Source organism: Battus philenor, unplaced genomic scaffold (assembly GCF_028537555.1).
Source record: "Battus philenor isolate CCGP_79_NKW_IND1 unplaced genomic scaffold, ilBatPhil1.0.hap1 SCAF_17, whole genome shotgun sequence".
Lineage (NCBI taxonomy): Eukaryota > Metazoa > Arthropoda > Insecta > Lepidoptera > Papilionidae > Battus > Battus philenor.
The window spans coordinates 7,266,475-7,288,296 of NW_027181679.1; the positions used below are offsets into that span (position 1 = coordinate 7,266,475).

General features: G+C 31.3%; 1 long non-coding RNA gene across 1 annotated transcript in view; it reads left to right on the forward strand.

The window, feature by feature from the left end:
• The first annotated feature begins 2,441 nt into the window (after positions 1-2,441).
• LOC137920102 (uncharacterized) overlaps positions 2,442-21,822 on the forward strand; it is a 40,088-nt gene continuing 20,707 nt past the window's right edge. Inside the window, exons 1-2 of the long non-coding RNA XR_011106753.1 lie at positions 2,442-2,621; positions 16,828-16,869. This is a non-coding gene — a long non-coding RNA (uncharacterized lncRNA). The remainder of the gene's footprint in view (positions 2,622-16,827; positions 16,870-21,822) is intronic.

Here is a 21,822-nt window from a genome sequence, read left to right on the forward strand (position 1 = left end):
TGTGTTATGTATATTTTCCCAAAGTTATTTAAAGGTAAGAAGTTATATAGGTGACCTCAATAAATTATCAATAAATAAATTATCAAAAGGAACTATTTATTTAATTTCTAGTACGGAAAAATGGATGTAGGTTGTCCTTTCATTGGCAAACGAGATAAAGTTATTCGTCTCACTTATACTTTGATTTCTGTAATTTTTCGATTGAAAAACTTTCCAAAATAACATTTATAATCCTTAATCTCTAGGCTACCATTTTTCTATATTTGTTATAAAAATGGTATTAACAACTAAAAATATTAGGTTAGGATAAAACAATTCATCATAATGTTTGCCTTAAATTCAAGACTTTTAACATGCTTCGGATGATCTACTTGGATCAGATTTGGACCTTTTCATTGTATAATTTTACAGGTTGCTTCATAATGTCTCTCTCGTAACCAATTTTCAAATCTTCTTTTGATATCAATTTCTTATTACTCTGGAAGTTTTTATTACGTTAGGTATTTGCAACCCAATTGAACGCAAATATCCATGGCTAGCTTTGTTCGCTTCCCTCTGTAGAGCAATTTGCTAGTTGCTTTCACTTGTTCACAAACTGTAAACCTGATGTAAAAAATATGTAAGTATAAGTTTTAAAACGATCTTTTACATAAACGGTTTTCGACAATTCGTCGAAACTGCATTTCGTAGACATATTACGTGCCTTAGATATCTTTGACTTGTTACTAATCAAGTTTAATATTTTAAAACATTCATTTAATAATATAAAATATTCTTTAATACAATTTTGATAAAATGGGCAAATACTTACTAGTGCAGTTACGATGAAAAAAAATTATCATCTAATAATTTTTTTTAACAAAACACGATGTATTCCTTTTGTGTTTCATTTGTTAGCAAATTAAATCTGGTTTGACTAATTTATTAAATATTTTGATATTAAGGAACTAATTTAACTTCATCTTTTTAAACCTTTGCACTTATTCCCAACGTAGATAACCGAATAAGGTTATAATTAAGTAAATTAAATTTTGTTAATTTATTTATAACCAAATTTATTGAATTATGAAAATAAATAGTTTTAATGTTTATTATGATATATTGTCTTCTTGCAATTAAAACATAAAAAAATTATAGATCTGATATTTTAAGTCCGAATATCTTTATTGACATAAAACATATATTTGTATGATAAAATTCAACAGTTTTTCATAATATGCAGCGCTGAGATTGTTCATAATTCGCGCTCAATATCCGCCGGGCTAGCTGGCGGCTGGACGAGAGCGCATGCGCGAATCCACATCGATCTGCGAGCTAGCCTCCATCCTCCCACCTCCCGTCGCCTCCTGACACGTGTAGGAAGACGCCACATCACCAATATAACTCATTTTGTTACAACTCTATGAAGAATTGCTAATAAATCTACCAATTTCCCTCTGTGAAAAACAATAGTGTGATTACATTTTAAGTTGCAAGTCATTTTGCTTGTCTATTTCAATCTATGGAAGATCAAGAACTCAGTGTAAAATTTAATTATTGAAGTATGCTCTATACTGGGCATATCGTGTTGTATGCTTTTCGACTCACAGGGGATTTACTGTCTACTGTTCCCTTTCGGGCCAAGTCAAAATCAGAAATTTTTTATTAAAATTGAGTTTTACATTCTAAACTTTATGAAATGCGCTTATTATATAAAATTCCAACGAATTTTAGCGATATAGCCTAAATATTTTTTCAACTAGATTTGAAAAACACTCCGTTCAATAATAGAGTCCACTTATCCGCCTGATGACTCGCTGGTGCGCAGCGTTGCATATATACTCAATTTTTCAGATAGCGTTTAACTTGATATTTTTGTTTCAGTATTAAATGATGTCCACGTTAAAAAAACGGAAAATTTAATCTTAATTCAAAAAATATTTATTTATTCAACATACATTATATCGCTTGTTAACTATAAGTTGAGTCTACCTCTGTCAGTAGGACTATGTATTTTTTAAATAATTTCGGGTTAGATATCTTAATAACCATTGAAATAGCCTGGAGGCTTGGGCATTCTGGCTTGGTTGGACTCGGGGTTCGGGGATCCGGAATTCGCGATCTAATAAATAAACTTACGTTAGATGTGACGCCTGGAGTATTGTATTGACTAATTGATATCTACTTGGTTGTCGGAGGACGCTTGAAAAGGGTTGAGCCGGTAAGCATAGCCGAGGCGAGGCGGAAGGACGTAGGGGGGAGAGGCGGTGCAGCTGCCGGTGCATTGCGTCCCCCGCCGGGCGGGGATCGCACCGCGCCGGCCCATTGCCAAGTTCAATGCCAAGGTCATGCGAGTGCGACTGCGCGCCGCAATGCAGGAGCGCCCGTCGGCCGATCCACGGCCGTCAGTGCCTTTTCGACAGCCGCGCAACTCGCCGCACACGCGCCTCGATCCCTATGAAACTTCCGCAAATTGCTTCATTTTTCAAAATTTTATACAATTCTATTCCCAAACACGAACAATGTGCTCAGTGGCGGCCGACAGCGTCTCGTTCCAGCGAAGACCATGTGACTTCTGACGGTAGCACATCGGACATAGTCCGAGATTATGCAATATTTCCTTATTCGTTCCGCCCTATCCGGTAAGTAACCAACGAATTGCTTTAAAACTTCCTTTGTTAAAGCATCTTCACGAAAATAGATTCTAGGTATACACATATTACACATTAATAATTAACTTTGAAGTGAGGCGGTTTGAGGAAAACCTTCAACGACGATAGACGTAGCCATATTTCTTTTGGTCTAGTCCAATACTAAATCTAATTAATATTTGTCATCCTATTCGATTCGACTTCTCATCAACAATATACTAGGCAAATAAACATTGCTCAAAAACATTTTCCAATTAAAAAAAAAATAATTGATGTAATTGTACATCTGATACACTTATTATATTTGAACTGCGAATCTTAAATATTTTTTGTTATTATTAGATACGTAAATATTGTAACTGGATATAAACGAAGCAATGTAGTAAATATTTTTAAAAATTATATTCATTTCGTCCGCCATTTTGAAATTTATGTCATATGTATCAAAGAAAATTTGTAGTTAACGTTGATTAACAATATTGTTACTCGTTTGATGGGTAATCACCGACTACGCAATATTCATAAATTGAATTGTTACATTATGATTTTAAGATTTATACATTTCATCTTAGTCTAATAAATACTCATTCACAATTAGCCGCTTCGCAGTTTCATCTATGATTTGATTCTTTAGCTGTTGTGTGTAGTTTTATTTTCATATAAAAAACATCAATTTTTTTTTATGTTTTACTAATTCTGTCCTCAAATCGGATGTCAATTTTTTATTTTCATAATACATAAAAGACTTGGTTTTAAAAATGTTTTAACAAATGAATATTAACAAAAATACTTTTATCGCAGTAGAAACAATATAAAACATGTTATGTTTTGCTGTGATTAATAAATTTATTAAATATAACCTTTGCAATTGTCAAAATAAATTCATTCGTTTGAAATATTTTCACTGCGATGGCTTAGAGAAATAGTAAAGGAATTGGATTCCAACTTGGACCCCAGGTATTTCATCCGAATCAAGGGCATTAATAAAACTAAGGGCCCGAAATTCGAACGAATTCGTTGTATCCTGTTGTGGCTTTAGCAAAAAATGCAGAACTCGTAAGGTCAAGGCAAACGGGTAATCCCTGGTAACCGTGCTTGCCGCTAGGTGGGGCTACAATCATATAGCTTACGACTATAGTTGTGCTATTGAACGATTTTAGTTACAATTCACATTTCCCAATTAAGTATTGATGAAATATCTGGTTTGAAAACATCGTTTTTTTATATGTTATTAAAACTGAAACAGCAATGAAACATATATTCATTAATTCGCATTGTTAAGCTCTTTTGAAAAGGCCATACATTGACGTATCGTAAATTTAAATATGTTACACATACACTACTACCAGGTTCGGAATGTTGTTTCTATCGAGAACCCGATAAAAAAAAAACTCGATACTTACTCTATTGACGCCATTTCATTGTTTTTCCTGTCAAGAGTCACTTATTTGTCACGTGAAAATCAGCATTATACTAATCCCGGACATGTTGATCTCCTGTATAATCTTTAATACAATAATAGGCCTTATTAATTAATCTTGCCTTAACACAAGCTTTCCGCGAATAAATTTCAAAATAGATTTTAAAATTAGCTATGAATTATATTTTTTTGTCTATTTTCAATGCATCACAAGCAACAAAATAAAATGATCTTTTAGTGAAATATAAAAAAAAATTGCGGAAAACTATTTTATAAGGAAAACTTATATGAAGACTATTGCAAGACACGGTAAATAAGCTTATATCATAGTTCATTTGAAATCACAATCTAGCACTGGGCCTCTATATTTTAAAAATCACGCAATCTCTATAATTATAAAGTTATTGAATGTAATTAAGTCTCAGACATAAACAAGTGTCTATTAAAATCCGTAATCTTAAATCTACATTTTAATGTTACAATTAAAAATGAAGAAATAAGTTATTGCAATTAGAGATTAATTTATACTCAGTACAAAAACATCTTTTTAAATAAGTTATCTCCAAAACATGAATGGAATAATCATAGTCAGCTAATAAACAGGGTAAAATATTTTATAAATACCTCGTTGATGCTAAGCAAAAAGTACAACATTAATAAATGTAATGGAATTAGTTATTTCAAGTAATATGTATACATAATAAAATTATCTAGAGTGATATTTCTAATATGATTATCATTCCAGTCGATGCATTCGGTATGTTAAAGCTAATGAAACAAATAAAATTCTTTTTTATCAATCTGTTTAAGCGTCACGATTGTCGTGGACTGAAAAATAATTTTTTTATATCTAAGATACTTATTCGAATGTAAAATATTTATTATTTCTATATACTACTATTTACATTTAACAATTTTTGGGAAATAAGAAGCACGTTTCACTTTTAATTAATCATTTATTACATATAAGAAAATCTAATAAAATATTACTTATTATGAAAGTCTGCAATTGAATGAACATTAATATTTTGATATTTCCTAAAAAAAGTAGCTAGCAACATAAAGAATTATTTAGCTCCAACTTGAATCGCGTGTTTACGTTTGCCTACCTATTTGCCAATGCAATCAAAATATAATATTAAAAATTATACCTTTATGATTTGTATCGTAAAGCCACAATTTTATTGTACTACTATAATGTTATTTCCTAATACCGGGATATCTAATACCGTAGGGTTTTTTACTATAATTTCCTTATCTTTTATCTCTGGGACACTATTTAAAATTGGAATGTTTCAAAATCTGAAACTTCAGATTGTTGTTTTAGGCAAATTATATTGGCTAACCATTTATGTCATCACATTTTTGTCATTTAAATCATATAACGACGTGGACTTATAGTAAAGAATTCAAATTTTCTATTTGTTGTGAATATTGTGATGGTTGTTCATTGATCTTAAAAATACATAGATTCCTTGTCGGTGTACCAATTTAGAAGAAATGTCGTCGACAGGATTAGAGAATTTAGTTCGGTAATATCCTATATAAATTAACTTATACTACAAAATAATATCACTATTCAAATCATCGGATAGTAGGAAGTTACACGACACACCTCACCTGTACACAATGTCCCTAAAATGAATGTAAAGCCGAAATTGGCCTTGGACATCGGACTGATTATGAATTTCATTTACAGCGAAATAATAATAAGAGCAATAACGCAGTAACATAGATGAAATAAAATCCATTTAATTTTTCGAATGGCAACACTTACAATATTATGAAACAGGTTTTTAAAAAAATTTCTAGAGCTTCTGTTATACGTTGATTTATGGGACTATTGGATTACATATTACATTGGTATACAATATTATCTCTGTACCGTGTTTGCGCTTGTACCATTCATAAATAATATAACGTAACATATAGTTCCCAGCTAAGTACCTCTAATGCTCCGCCAACTCAAATGGAGAGGTATTAAATGCCAAATGGCAAGTATCAAAGTCAATTATCATAAACCAAAAAAATGTATCGCGGACTGTACCTAACTGGACGATATCTTGTAAAATAGATTTACCAGCTAACCGTAAATTGCTCACGTCAACATTAAGTTCGCTCTCTGGAAATTTTGTAAACCTTACTGTTCATGTTATAGAAAAATTACGGAAAAGCACTTCCTTTTATTTTAGTGGTACGATATCCAACACTATCTTTCATAGTTATTCAACAAACGTGTCTAATGATATTTTCAAATAAAATAGAAGAAAAACATCTTAACAGGAAAAGAATATCATAAAAAATATACAGAAAAAAAATGTTTACATACTTGAATATCAACTACCGACAATTCTAACTTACGTTAGTTGTTACGAAATCTAAAATTCTTACAATGATAAAGGTAAATTATTTATTATCTACATGAGTTTAGCCGGGGCCTCCCACATTACCGCCTCGCCTTGAACCGGCGACCGCGAAGCCTGAATAACAATTACCAAACGGCAACTTCGATCTCTTTTTCTATCATTATGTGTATGTAGTTTTATATGATAGCCGTCATGATTTATTATTAGGCATTTTCATGAACCAATTACGGTAAAACAAAGTACATCCGTCAAAGAAGAATAAAGAAACTATCCTTATTACGTTAATATTTTTTAGAATTGTTATTAGTAACACTAACTTAACATATTGTTATTTTTAATGCATAATAATTAAATAATATTAAATTTTAATCATTCCTATGTAGAAAGACGAATTGTTTTTTTCACACTTGATCAAGTCTGACTTAGAAAAATGTATATATTGGATATTTGTCGACTACAAAGGTTTCACTCGTTTTTAAAATACTAACGGACTGATTTTCATTTTTTAAATTGAATAATGTTGTAACTAATACCAAAGCAATTGCCATGTAATCGCGACTTGAATATTATTTGTTATATAAACTGAAAAAAAATTTTTACACATTTAATTATCTAGCATCGTGCTATATTGACCTCGAGTTAAGAATATTATCATCCGTGTGGTTCTTTTCTCATAGCGTCGTACACCTCTTGTGATGATTAGGTCATGGTATTTATTATCTTCAAAATCGTGAAGCGCACCATGAAGTTTGGTGTTAAAAGTCTAACGGATTTGGTTGGACAACCTAATGAGACTCTCTGATGCCTGATCTCGGCTTTTCACGTTACCAACAGTTGTTCGTGGTCACGTCTATCCTCTTTGGCTCGATTATTTAGATCGAAAAACTCGGCACTAAGGGATGATAGAAAACCTGGTTTTAATTTTGGATCGTGTAGAATAGACTCGTTGGTGCTAAATATGGTCCAAGTTTCTCACCCGTGTCTAAATATGGAATAGGCTATGGAATTGATCAGTTTTATTTCTTCCCACACATTGTGTAGAGTGTGACAATTTTGCAATTGCATTTTTGACTACACCTTACGCACTCTCATTTATTTGCTATTTATTTTTTAAAATTTCCACGCAATAGAGATATGAATATAGATACCAAAGAATTGTGTTTTCTGAAAACTAAAGATTTTAAAGATTTACAGTATTTTTCTTACACAAACATGTCTAATTTAATTGTCTTGTGCTCGTACTAAAGAGGTTCTTTCAAATATCAAAAGAAACTTTTGAAAGTAAATATATTTTTTAATATAAACACACACGTTTTTCCCATTTCTTGCGTTAAAATTTAACTCACTCATTGTTTTCTTATATAATCAATGCAGGAATTGCAAAAATGATTGCATGTTTCAGCTACAATGTTTAATAATTTAAAGAAAGGTTATTGTTCAAATTTTCCATTTGAAAAATATTAATATTCGTGTTAACAAAACTAAAAAAAAAATGTTCTAAAATTCATACAGTGCTAGTAACCTCTAGTACAATTTAAGTATTGCTCTGGCATGAATCAACATTCAAAATTCAATAACAATCTCGCCATTGTGTATAAAACCTATTTTATTGTTCATTACTGATCTAATTTTGGAGCTAGGGGCGCGTAAATATTTGGATTTGATTATGAATTAATTCTTTGATTCGTGGACTGTTTAGTTTTAGTCGTGTAAATACATTCGCAGTTAAATGTTTCTCACCGTCGTGATCCGTGTGCCACTATCAACAATATCAGCTGACGGGCGCGTCACGTTGATGTCCCGTCACCAACATGGCGGACAATATGGCCGACCGCTTATGTTTATTTACAACATTCGCATTAGTCATACTGAGGCCGAGCAAATACACACGTGTAAAATATCACCTAAGGAAATATACAACATCTATGTATAAAATTTACATACTTTTATAATTATTTTGACGTATGAATTTCAAAAATCTTTTAAAAATAGACGTGTCCGGACATCGAAAGTCGACAACCACCTAAGTTACATTTTAACAATAAACAACAAGTCGAACAGAAATTCATAAGTTGTATGTTTTCATCCTTTATTTATAAAATTTTCGAAACCTTTGGGAAAGGTCTATATCCAGTTGTAGCTGAAGTTATAATGATTAACAATATATAATATGTCATGAAATGTTCGTTCTTGCGTCTGCTATCGCTCGGCGGTACAATGTAATAAATATAATATTAAAATTCTTGTAAGTTTTACATTAAATGGAAGCGTAGATTGTTTTATGAAACCCGCTAACTTCATTCAAGGTGTTGTAGAGAAGTATTTAGTAATAAATTCCAAGCTACATAAAAACCCTTTGAATAACAAAAATAATGCGATCAAACCAAATAATATTAACCTACTCATTTTCGCAAGCCTTTTTTCTCACTCATTTTATTTTAAAAATATTTGGATGCAGTAAATGAATTTTTTTATTATTGCAAGGATACTGTGCAAAGGTTATGCTTATAAAAGTTATTATATATAAAATGAGTTATCTAAATTTATATTCTGTGGTTGTAACTCCACCTTTAGTAAACAACAATATCTTTTATATTTTATATTTACTATTTTTTATTGATATTCGTAATAGTTACAATGACGCGTATTTGTAACAACGTACAGTTCAATGAGGTTTAAAAATTAAAAACATTTTGAGCTGCTGTCAGTATCGCAAGATCATCTCGATAATGCAAAAAATAAACCGGAACTTAGCTAGACATTTTTTTAAAAATACAAGACCTTATTATTATTTTTAATTACTAATATATTATTAAAAACAACAAACAGTAGTTTTACATAAATGAAAACATTAATAATAATTTTGTTTGTGTTGATTTTGATGTATCTGCATGTAGTTAGTGTGTATATAATTCTACGGGAGTTTTTTTATAATTTAGAATAGCGGCTGTAATTGTGTTTCAGTATGAATTTGGATAAATGTCAACGTTGAAAATAAATCATCAAACTGTGTTATAGTTTTTTTTTTATTATATAGTGATAAAGTTAATGGCTGATGAACGTTTCAAGCATTGCCGGTTCTAGGGTTTTGAGCGTCACAGACAGAAGTAAATTTGACGTCCTTTCATAGAACAATGTACAAGTTTATTTAAAATTAAGTTATAAAGAACTGTGTAACTGTTACACAAATTATACAATATTTATTTACTTATAAATAATGCAACATGTTTAACAATTTACCAAATCCAAAAAAAAAATGTAAAAAAATATATAGACGCCCCTGATAAGTTGACGTTCTCCGAGCAGTCGCCCGGCTTGCCCGCCCCTTTGCCGGCGGTGGTTTCAAGGTTTGAACCATATCTATGGTTGATGAAACTGGCTAATATCGTGATGAAAATATCAATAAAATAAGTCTCTGATATACAATTTTTATTACTTACGTACGGTTTATAATTAACACAATGCCCAATCGAACATGAGCTCATCTAACCACAGGGGAATTCCCCTTTTTTATTTTATATGTTAGTACATATTTGCTCAATATTTATTTTCACATTTTTTAAATATTGTTTTTTTTTTTTTACTTACACCTGTATCGGAAAAATAATAAATTTAATGTTACTTTGTAATTTATAATTATTTTATTAATTTAAATATTAAAAGATGAAGGAAAAGTAATTATACAGAGTAGCAGACAAGAGTTATTCAAGTTAAGAGTTAATCTTGAAACTTAAACTCTAAAATGTCTAAAATGGCAATATAAACTTAAATTTTTTGCGTTCTTTAATGTTTGTATTTCTGATCAACCATAATGACGACACAAGAGAAATTTAAATAAGGAATCAAATTCTTGGTAGAATAATAAAATAATTTCGTAGATACCTTTTAAAATCATTTTTTTTTTATTATATATACGTATTTATAATACTGTTTCTTTATAATACACAAATACGAAAAAATATTCGAATGATAAAAAAGTAAAGGATTTTTAACGTTATTGTATGTTAAGAAAAAAATAAATATAAAGTAAAAATATCCGGTTTACAGCCTAGCAACTGAAAGGATATGCACGCTTGCACACGGATATTGCGTAATATGGCAGTTTCCACATCTTGTTAGCTCTTGATCTTCACACAACCAAGCAGTCACGCAAACGTTCACACGTATATACGTCACGTCTCTATATACGAAACTAAGAATAAACATTATAGATCAACCATCTTGTACGCACACATACACATGGATGTATAAATACAGGCTATTTAGTGTCGGTGAGCGAAAACTGATGTGTGCATGGACGAATGCAGCTTGCGCGTTGCACATGCGCAATGGGGGACGGTGGGAGAGGGGCAGGGCCAGGGTCGAGCAGACCTTGAACGCGCCTAGCAACAGCGCTGCCAACTCCGACATACTTATTTATTTCTGTTTTACTCGTCTGCACGTTTGCTTGCGATTTAAAACAGAACGTTTTATGGAGTCATAATGCCAACGGCGGACATGTCAGTTTCTGCAAGCTGTCGGATATACCCCTTTCGTTTAAGATGACATTGGTAATTATTTTAAAGTTTTTGTCACTTCACAAATAGGTTAGGTAACATTGGCTTGTCCTATTGTAAAACTACGTTTTTAAATTATGTGTATTTATTTTTGTCACTGCGAATAATTCAACAATTAAAAGATTCAAAGTCAATCAGTCAGTCAGTTCAGATAAACTCTGTAGGTCCGAAAAAAACTACGAAATTTTTCTTTTTTGGACTTTTCACTTCTGAGGAATTAGAGATTGGTATTTTAAATATTCAATAAAGAAACAAAACCTTAATAATTTATAACAAATTAAAAAATGATTTTAATATTATAACACGTAAAAAAGTAATATTGACACATGACCGAAATTCAAGCATTACCTACAAACCTAATTAAACCTGGTCTCGTTTTTACTTTTTTATAAGTACAACATAGAAATTTCTCTGCTATGTAATCCCTCCAGTTTTATATTAAGTAGTTTCGAATATTTATAAAATATTATGTAAGCAGTAACAAGGGGTCTGCAGTTCAAAATGCTTTTTTTTTATTTTTGTGTAAAGATACACATAAACACACGTACTTTATATATTATGGTTTACCAGCTTGTATTATTATTTATGGTATAAAATAATTTTAATAAATGCATGTGTATATTAGTAGAAACATGCCTACGTACTCTTTTATGATTTTTGATGATAAATAGACGTAGAAAAATGTTTACTAATATTAAATTTTTATTTTTGTTATACAATACAGGATAATGTTACGTGATTTTTGCTTTATTTCTTAAACGAGTTTTAAAAATATTAAAAATGTTTCCTTAGTTATTTTGACTATTATGGAATTTCTAAACCTGTTATTATTAATTGTTTGACCTTTTTATTTTTCAATAATAAAACTAACGATGAATTGACACGTCGGGGGAAGCCGGATGGAGGACAGCTCTACTATAACCGGCCCACATAGTAACATTGAACATGATACTAAGACGATAATGCTAGCTGTCCTTAACCACGAAACCAGTAAATATCGTATTTCCATTCCACTCGGGCCTGCCGGTCTTATATTATTACATCGCTAATTATAATGTGAGCTACATTATGCAAAATCCACGTTGTAAACATTATTACGTAACTATGGTTACATAGACGGTATAAAAACTTACCTTGTTTTAATAATTTTTAATTACTTTAATACACTAACAACATCAGGTACAGGACTTAATTATTGATCCACTTTATAAATGGTATTATTTTTATTATATGTTCATTGTAACCCTAAAGTTTTGACCGTAGATATAGCCCTAGATAATTTATGTGTAATTACATATACTATAGAGTATAAAATATAATAAATTTTCACAAGATATCATAGACCTTCCTTTTCGTAGTTTTAAATCTAAAATTAAAAGTACTTTATGAAATAAAGACTATTAAAGCGTTCAAGTGTTTCAATTACATAGTTGATATTATAATATACACATGAAATTTTTTTAAATTTCATTTAAGAGAGCAACTGTTTAGTTTCTGGTCGGCTCTTTTCAACAGATCAGCGTTCTAAGGCGGTGGTAGCTTACTACGATTCAAAAGGGCATATAAATGCTGATAAATGAACAAAGATATTTTGAATTTTGAAAAAAAAAAACTATATCTATCCATTAAAAAAATAGATTTGTACAATTACTTTACTTCCTCCGTACATGGTTGCATCAGAATACAATTACAGGCACCGATGTCATATTTATTTAAAGAAAATTTCGTTCGTAAATCCACGGTCCGGGCACATTCCATTATAATATGATAGGTGTCTTTCACTACATTGCAAATCACACAGTTCAGAGAAGTAATTTTTACGTCACAAAGCCAATTTTTTATGAATTAGATCTAAGGTCTCATAGCGGAAATCAATAAAATAAAACAATGATTTTCATTCCTCAAACCAGTACAAACGAGGCAGGCACTGTTGTATCCTTTTATAAAATGGTGTTTAATCAAATTGCCATGTAAAGCAATCACAACCCGTGATATAATAGACGAAGTATTAAAAAATTCTATCGAGGAAATTAGTTTCGATTATTTTTAGAAAGGTAACTAAAGATTTTCGATATAACCCTCTACACCACATATTTTTATGTTTTAATCAAAATAACAAAAATTCCTTAGATTTTCTTTCGGATTATATTCACAATGTGATAATGCTTGGATGGTGGAATCCGTTGTTATTATTTTAAAAATACAAGACAGAAGCAAAGTAAGTCCTAAAAATAATGGCATACATAAGGTTTTTATAGCACTTCAGAAAAGACTGGAATTCAAGTAAAGCAGATTAAATTTCATTCTAAATAACATCTATTTCTTCAGTTGTACATAATTAAGAATAAAAGCAACAGTATTAAATAAATATTACAATTATTTAACACTTATTCATTTAATACATAAGTAAAAATTAAAAAAAAAACATTTAAAGGATTTATTTTGTAAACAAACACCTACTTATTACTATACTATACTTATATCGATTCTAAATTACGTGAAAAAGAGAATTAAAAGGTTTTGCATTATTTACTTATTCGATAACACGAATAATAAGGTAGCAAATCGAGTAATGTTTCTGGATACACGGAAGTAAATACTATATTTATATATATGACATTATTATCATAATCACGTTACTTTTATATACATAAATATAATCATAAAATTATATTAATTATATAGCAAAATTAGACATCGTGGCGATCTTTGGAAAACGCCTATGCCTTGCAATAGCTATCTATGTCCTATATGATGAAAGCAATAGACAAAGGAACCTGATGTCTAAAATATAGTTTTTAATTTTTTTTTCATATTTATAATATTATCATGTCATATAATGATATTTCTATATATGGTTGATATTCTTTGCTCGCACAAACGTTAATATTTTTCAAGTAAGCTCGTGAATACATACATACATAAAACAAATTAGTTCAACAAATGACGTGACATTATTGCAAACGCCATATTTATGCTATAAGCACCTACACGAAAGTGACGCAACAGGGCGACGCCTGTAAATAAATTTAGCTCAGTGCTTCAGGTCCTAGATATCCAGGTTTCCCGGGAGTGCCCTTTGACATTATACGTCGTGGGCGTACAAACGAAAGCCCGCGCAGGCGTACATCCTACCTACCCCCTTCCTAAATCACCCCGGGCGTGGGTAGATGACGCAAAACTCGCCGGTCCCGGCAATCATTGTATATTTAGACTAAGACTTCGCTTAAATAAAACGAAGTAATAAATGATTCAAGTTAACAACGCTTCGAGTACCGGCCACGTCGTTTGCCACGTTTGCCACATTTTGCATCTGAAAAGCAAATTAAGGTTAGCTTAAAACATTGTTTATAATCTTATGTCAAAAATGTATGCTTTAGTTTGTATGGTAGTTATAGTTAGAATTCTTTTTATTTATTTTTTTCGTACCACATTTTTTTAGATTTTTCGATATTGAAATAATGTAACAAAAATTTATTGTTCCGAATAGGCTTTGATAAGTATTTTCGAAAAGTCAAGACATTAAATAAAGCTGACAATTAAATACGTATTTTAAAATTTTCTAATAACAGTTTTTAGATTTTGATTCCATCAAAAATAACCTGGTAATATCTCAATCTTTATCTTTTTTTAAAGCTAATTTTACTATATTTACTAATAAATCGTCTATTTACCACGTCAAAATCAGCATGATTCTATTCCCAGGCAAGTTTATCGCTTATATCAATTTATTTTATACTTATGTGCTTTATTGATCTTGCTTTTACATAAGCTTTGAATTTTTACGCAAAAAAAAATTGAAATTGCTTCAGCTATTTTATTAAAGAAACGAATACCTTGTCTTAAAAAATGATAAATTTACTTTTGAATGAAAAAAGACGTAGGCCTCTCCTAAAGATATCTGTTAAGGGACTCAGCACGATCGCTACGCTTGGCTAGCATGTTGGCGATCGCAATGTGATATTATAGCACACAGAGGACGCTATAGGCATGTAGGTTGCGTCAGTGTATTGTTATGTGAAGCAGTAAGTTATATTTTGTAATTTCGGATATTTTTCAATTGAGAAATATTTTTATTATTATAAATTTCGGAGTGTTTATTTATTAATTCCTTAATAAAAAATTGTTATCATAGAAAAAAAACTTAGGCTTATGTATAACTGACAACATACATCGTATAATTTATGTAGCACGATGGACATTCCCTAGAAAATTGTTTGCGAGTAATGGCAATCCTGTATAACTAATGCACAAAGTACAAGTTATATAACGTTGAATCTCGAGAATCAAACCCACAACCTACGATCGCAAGTCTTAGTCCTCCACCGCTTGGCTACCATTGCTCGTGAGTATTATGTTATATATTTATTATAACGTATTCCACCCCGTACAACATTTACGTCAACTACCCGCTACTTCATTTTCTGACTACACTATATTTGAATGTATGAATTTGGCTCGAATGATAAAACCATCAATTGTACTTTTTTATGGTTCAATATTACTGTGTTTCTTTTATGTACATGTAATAAGGGTGTCCCATATATTTCTTCCCTTTTTCATGTTAAATAAAAGTTGTTTGTTGCTTAAAGTGTTGTATATAAACTATTCATTTTTATAATCGGCTTCCATCTCTCAGGAAGCCTTATTATACTCTGTTTCAACTAATAATTATTTTACTTAACAAACATTACTTAGTACTGTTTTCAACGAAACATTTTGTAAAGAAACCAAGTGATTAGAAATTTAATTATACGTATTATATACCCAGTTACTCGTTTTCAAAGGCGAGTCTAAATTGAGAACTATTTGAAAGAAAAAGAACAAAATAGCGCTGTGAGTCACCGTGGGAGGGCTCAATCCAAGGACTCGGCGCGCAAACATTTGCACACCAGTGCCAGCGAGCTAACTTTGTAACTTATAAAGTGTAATTTGCGTCTTGCGTCACTTACGTTCTTGTATCATATAAAATTGACGTTTTATACTTGCACTCCTGATCAACATATCTACGTATAAACAAACTTTTTTTTTAATTAACTTACACTGCTACTTATGTGCAGATTCCGCAGGTGAAGGAGCCCAGGGTACTTAGCCTAAAACCTCTTTTAAGGTAACGAAGCCCGGGCCGCTACATACTATAATTTCACAGGATTGAATTACACAAATTACCCCGGAAAAATTTATATGAAAATTAATTAAATTTATTTCAGAGTAATAAACTTTATTTATTAATATATGATGAGCAAAAATAAGTTTTTTATAAGTGTAGTATAAAATTTATAAACGTTCAAAAAAATATTAAAAGTACAATACAATGTGTATCTTGAGTCTAAAAGGATACAGCATGCATTACGTAAAAAAAAAAACAATCAGCAAATGTATTATGAAATGTTGTAGAATATTAAGTATATAATTTGATTATAATCAAATATAGTCCAAACCAAACCCGCTGTACAACTAACTCGCGGTACAAAGTGGTTATGTACAGCCCGCTTATGTATACCATCGCTTGTTCTGTTTATTGACTACCTTTTCTTTTTTCCTTTTGTTGTGACCTATTCGTATGACACTGTTTTCTCTCGCTTTTAACACGTATTTACATATATAATCAGTGAACAACGTTGTTAGTTAAGCATTTGTTTTTTTAATATATATTTATCTGTAATATATAATCTGATATTTTCCATAATTATTAATACGTTATTTATTTCTGATATAATTAAAACAATTAAATATTAAGTTGGCGAATGAAGGTTACTCTTCGGCCAAGTGCATTACTCTAGCATATTAGACGTGACCGCAACCTTCTCAAGTTTTAAAATAAAGTATATCTATAAAACGTTCTCTTTTCGCAGGCACTTGGCAGTTTACTGATCGGCGACGGGATAACAGCAAATGTGAGTTTATTTCGCATTTAAATTAACATAACAAATGTGAACATCGCGATCGTGGTCGACGATAGGCCGAATCACGTAGTTTCCATTCTGTACACTCCCGATGAATTCTGCAGTGATTATAACATCGATATGGATCTTGCTTGTTGAATGAAACTCTGTTCTTTTTAATACAGATTATAAATTAACGAATCTAAATTCAGTCGTATTTTTTTCTCCACACTTATGAAAGCCTCGGAGAGTGTTATGCTGCTTTTATACGAGATCTAATTAGAAACGACGAACGAAAGTAACCGATATACCCCAAGTTGAAGTAGCAGTGGATTGGCCATATAGGGCAGAACAGGTGGCCGTCAGGACCTTTAAGTTCTAGAGTGGTGACCACGCAACATAGGACACACAGAGGACTTTTTTTAATAAAGTTCGTCGGAAGACACTGTATGAATACCACTTATAACCCGATTAAATTGGGATGTAAGGCATCTTAATCGTTTTCGAACAGCTCTGTGTATCATTTAAATTTATTATAGTTTACTTTTCGGTATATTGTCGTTATATATTTATTATCGCATTATCGAAAGAATTGCTACATCTATTATTAATATCACTTCGGGAAGCATTAGCGGTGGGAGAAGTGATGAAAAAAACTCAAATCATTAAGAGGACAAAACGTGGTTTTTATGTGACGGTAACGCGAAAACCATTGTCGTCACATCCGAAAAATCATGGACATGTCATGGGACATGGTAGTCGCAGGATGTGACAGTGGAATATACTCTAATAGTTCAAGTTAATAAGAGGCGGAACTTGCAATTAGCGGATTTTTGAGGCTGGCCATAGTCAGTAGACTGAAAGTATCGGCCACGTGTTTTTAAGAACTTCCATACAACGTAGCAGAGTATCGACTTTAGTTAATAATCGTGAACTTTAAGCTTATCACTGCAATTGTAGTGTTTATTGATCGAATACGTTACTTCCCATTATCGCGTATAGAGGTGATATATAATCAGCAGGTATATTTATACAGCAGTGGCGTTCTCTCCGCGAGGACGGCACTTTATCTGAATGCCCACCAGGTTTTATGGTCGATTAGTGCCGTTCTGTATAAAATGTCTCGACTATGCATGGAATGGTACGCGGCGGAGCTTACACAAAGTCCGATGTGATGCTATTATTGAACTAATATACTACAATACTCCAATAATTTCAATAGTTGCAACGACCTGTCCAAAACTATAGTAGTGTCAAACTACCTGGTATGAATGCCTCTTGGATAGGACATCTGATAATAAATTTCGGATGCAATTAGAGATAATCTTTAAGACATACCGAATTAATTTTACATTGACAAATGGACATTGATAAATAATATTATTTGACTATCTCCCTTTGCGTTTACTTAAAAAAAAACTTCGTAATTTTTTTACTAGATTGGTTTCAATACTTTTTTGGTTTGTTTTTTTTTTTACCTTCATTCATTAAATTTTGTTATATTTTTCGTTTGAGTGTTTTTTCTTCTCTGCAACTTTCCTTTTGAAAATCTATAGCAAAACAACAACAAACTAACCTTTGACAGATTTATAGTGAATGAAAATTATTTTTTTTATAATAAATTTAAGCGAATAATTACCATATTGTCTTTATTTTTGTTTACACAATATGATATCAATTAGATACGAACAGTTCATAATTTTGATATAAAATTCATGAGTATTAGAAAAGTATTTTATTTTAAAATTGAATGCGTTCGTACAAGTTACATTACCTGTAATATCGTTCTAACACACGCTGTACAAATAAGTGCGCTAAGAACACGTCATCGTAGCATTGTCATAAAGATATCTTTCATATAAATTTAATTGTAACGATACAGTACTACCATGTATGCGCCTTTTTCTATAAATAATACCTGAATAGAAGTAATTTCCTTTTTTCTTGAAGTTTTACGTTTACATCCAATGAATACAACAGACTTCTCGGTGAAGTTCAGGCCTCGCTTTATAACTAAGTAATACACGGCATCTAAGTAGCTTGGCGAATGTAACGTCTAGAGCCAAAGTTTCCTCGAGCATATTTATTACAAAAGCCTTAGTCTAAACGCCATTAGCGCCCTGCCGCCTTCAATCTGACAAAACTAATAATGCCAGTAAGGCAAACGGTGATTTTGCGTACAGAATATATTTTTTTATTCACACGATACTTACCTATCTAAAGAATTCAGCTTATGTCTAACTCGTCATGATAGCTGGTACTATTAAACTTAGCGATTTCGAATTTGTTAGAGATATTCCTTTCGCCGAGTAGAAGTAAACCAAGAAAAGATTTTACAAAATTCCACCGTAATAAGGCGTTAACTAAATTTATGGAGAATTAGAATAAATAATATGAAACAAAAGCATAATATCCTAACTTTCTTTTTTTAATCGTGGGGGAACAAAACTCGCGCGCTTGCGACAAGTGCACTTAAGTGTGCATGTGTACGTCTCAAGGTCAAGGTTGGCACGTGTGCGGCGCGGGTGGAGGGAAGGGATCCGTCCCTTCTGTTCGCTTCGCCTCGTCCCTTGGCGAATTTTTCAGACCGTTCCCCATTAAACCCAACTTTTGTGCTTATATAGGTATATAGGTCAAATTCTTTGAGTGAAGGATGACGCTGGCATTTTGGCATCTTTATAAAACGAGTTTTGTTATACTTACACAGGCTAAAATACGTTTATACGTTGTTGAATAATTTATTTGTATTCCAGTAATTTGTGTTATTAATTATCTCGTATTTAAATGTAATATCTAATTATAACACCAATAATAATTAAAAAATATATAATATACTTTTAATATAATAGCACGTATATTTGTTGTGTTAATAAATTTTAAATTTTTTATTTCATTATTCACACGGGTTTTTACATTATAATTTATACAACCACAAGTAAGTTAAAGGTTATTTTTGTCATATTTTCTATTTAAATGTATTCAACCGGTTAGAATAATTTTCATAGATCAACATTTATCTTAAAAATTATATATGGTTTAATTTTCGAAAAATTTTGATTTAACATAATACAAGACGTCTTTTCAAATTTTTATTTTATTAATCAAGTTCGTCCGAAATGTTATGAATTAATTTATCAATAAAATTCAGACTGTTACAAAAATGTTATGATTTTAACTATATTTTACTATTTTATATCTTACCTTGTATTATCTTATTATTTATGTTATGATACTCACTGTGGGTATAAAAGAATACATACAATTTTCGCATCACTTTTAAATTTTTACTAATTAGAATATGTTAAATAATAGTAAACATTTTTTAATATTCTGGACAGTGCCATCTAGAGTAAATTTTCGAAATCAATTCGTAAGTACTCATGGTCTCATGTTGAAAAGATGAATTATACGAAACATAGATGGCTCTGTCGGCGTCCTTTGCGTCACAACACTTTCTTTGTATAGATGACGCTTTTGATGACGTTCTTGTTTTAAAAAAGGTTTTATGTAAAAACGTTTTTATAAGGATTTGTGTATATATACTGTCTGTTAACTTTGGAAATTTATGAATATTTCTAAATTAATTTGTTGTATGTGATTTAATCAGTTTATTTTAGGTTTGAAGAGGATTTAATACTGAAGATCTTCGGGCTATCGAACGACCGGGTGCCACGCTGTGCTCTCTCGGGATTTAGGTCGAGTGAACACAGCTGGTGGTATCTCAGTTGTTCCCTAGTCTCCCACTAGTTGAAGAATTTGATAAGAAGACGCAGCCTTAAACCTGAAATCAACGTGATAAAACCGACGTGTAAAGAAGAAATCTACGAACAACGGCTATTCAATATTAATAAAACCTATTACTCGCTACCTTCCTACTTTTTAATGTTGGTTAATCGTGAAAGGAATTTTTACACTGAGGATAATAACTTTAAAAGAGAAAAAAAAAATTGTATTAACTAGAAATTAGTTCAATAAAAGTATAAAGTAAACTTGGGTTGAAAAAATTATTATATTTTTAACTTATTCACGTTATTTTTTACTAGTACATAAAAAAGTGCACCTTTTGGAGCTGTAAATTTAATTTGATTATTTTACTTATCAGTCTTTAAATAAATACATGGAAAGACTTAAAGTACGGGGTCACTGGTGTAAATATACCGGTACTTTCTATTTGTTTAGATGTAAGAATCTTAAATGTAGCTTTGTAATTGTACTTTGTGTATCTGTGCTTCATTTAATCTTTCATTCATGAGATTTATTTATACATTGTTTCAATTACACATGTGTACGTTTGCAACATTTGCTTTAGAATATTATTACTAGCGAAAAGATTATTTATAAGTGATGCGAAATTAACTTATTTTTGTGTATTTCCTTTTTGTATTGTTTTCCATTACTTTTCCTATATCATGTTTTATTAGTAACTGAAAAGTTATATATAGTACATTTAAGTTGCATATAATATCTCATACTTACTAGGTAACTACACACCAGAGTTCCAAGAATTTCGTACTCGAATTGTTACATTATTTATGTACCGGATTGGGAGGGCACCCTAGCTCTAACTTAGTTTAAACCAGAAGTTCCCAGGCTTTTTTCTTGTAGACCATTGTTAAAATGTTACCACTTCCAGTGGATTCCCTGCAGCTAGATTACTACTATTTTCCAAAAACTTGATAAAAAGACTAACTACGAAAATTAGCATTGCTGGTAGTTTTTTCAAGTAACTTTCTTGACTATCAAATGCAAATAAGTTTTCGTAGATCCTCGCTTTCCCCCTTAGTTTTTGTCCCACCAACGTAGAGTACCGTGGAACCTTGAGGTTCATCTGGACCACTTTGGTTGGGAACTTTAGTTTAGGCGAACGCTCCATGCAGTGATGGTGCTGTGGTCACCTAGACCGGTGGACCATAGCCTGGATTACCAAAACGCCTTTTCCATAGTACCTTAAGGGCGAAAATATGC